Source organism: Oryzias melastigma, unplaced genomic scaffold (genome assembly GCF_002922805.2).
Source record: "Oryzias melastigma strain HK-1 unplaced genomic scaffold, ASM292280v2 sc00281, whole genome shotgun sequence".
Classification (NCBI taxonomy): domain Eukaryota; kingdom Metazoa; phylum Chordata; class Actinopteri; order Beloniformes; family Adrianichthyidae; genus Oryzias; species Oryzias melastigma.
This window is the reverse complement of record NW_023416904.1, coordinates 98,417-99,544: the sequence shown is the minus strand read 5'-3', so window position 1 is coordinate 99,544 and position 1,128 is coordinate 98,417. Positions and strand designations below refer to the sequence as shown.

The following is a 1,128-nucleotide window of genomic DNA, read 5'->3' as shown; positions in this document are numbered from 1 at the left end:
AAATTTGTAGAACCTGCTTCTTGAAACGGGCCCCAGTTTTCAATTGTAATTGTAGTGAAACATGGCCGCTGACACGGACAAACAAAATTCAGTTGTGACTCTATTGGGGGGGGGGGTCCATCCAGATGTTTGCAGCTGCTGGAGCTTCTTCAGATGAAACAGCTGGAAACAGCCTGATACAGATGTTGTGAGTCCAGAGCTCCAGTACAGCAGAAGCTCCTCCTCCAGCAGAAGCTCCTCCTCCTTTTCAGCTGGACCTGGATCTCCTCACTGACCATGTGGCCTAATGGACAAGGCGTCTGACTTCGGATCAGAAGATTGAGGGTTCGAGTCCCTTCATGGTTGGAGGATTTGAAGAGTCCAATAAAATCCTCAAAAAGAAAAGAAATGAAAGTTGAGTTCAAATCCAATTTAACACACAGTTTTTTTCGAGAGTTCTTTCCTGTGACGCTTCAAAGTCCAGGAGTCTTTGTGTCTCTGAGACAGGAAAAGCAATGACAGAAGCCGGATCAAGGTAGTTCAGCCCCCCCCCTCTCTGCTCCCCTTCAGGGAAGAACCTCCCGCTGCTCCTCTTTTGGATGTTTTAGCTCCTCCTTTTGAAGTTTTAGCTCCTCCTCCTCTCCTCCACTGTGATGCTGACGCCTCCAAACTCCTCCAGAAACTGTGTTCTAATGAAGCTCTCCCTCAAAGGCTTCAACAATGACTTGTACAATTCTCTCGAGCCGCCGTTATTAAAGTAGAAGCTGTTTACATCCCGCTGTCTCGTGGTAGAGGTGTGGAAAGAGGCGGATGGGTGCAATAACCTCTCTCCAGATTGGCGTGTGGCAAAGTGGATTTGGGGGGGTCGGGTATAACCCAAAAGGAAACAACGCCACCCCGGAATGCAGGGGAACCCTAAGGGCAGTCCTGATAAAGGACACAGATTTTTTCCCAAGCAGCCAAGACGTGGTTCCAGTTCAATAAATAGTTTTATTAAAAAAATAAAACCAATTAAAAAATCAAAGCTAAAATAAAAATCCTTCTGGGGGAAGGCTTACCGGCAGAGCGCTGGGCATACATGGGGAGGAAAAAACAAAAAAGGATTGCACCCCAAAGTGACATGCACACACATGCGTGAAAGGAAATGGA

At 47.0% G+C, this 1,128-nt stretch overlaps 1 non-coding gene across 1 annotated transcript; it reads left to right on the top strand.

The window, feature by feature from the left end:
• Positions 1–272: 272 nt before the first annotated feature.
• trnar-ucg lies at positions 273–345 on the top strand. Its single transcript has one exon. It is a non-coding gene; the product is annotated as a tRNA-Arg (tRNA).
• Positions 346–1,128: the final 783 nt, after the last annotated feature.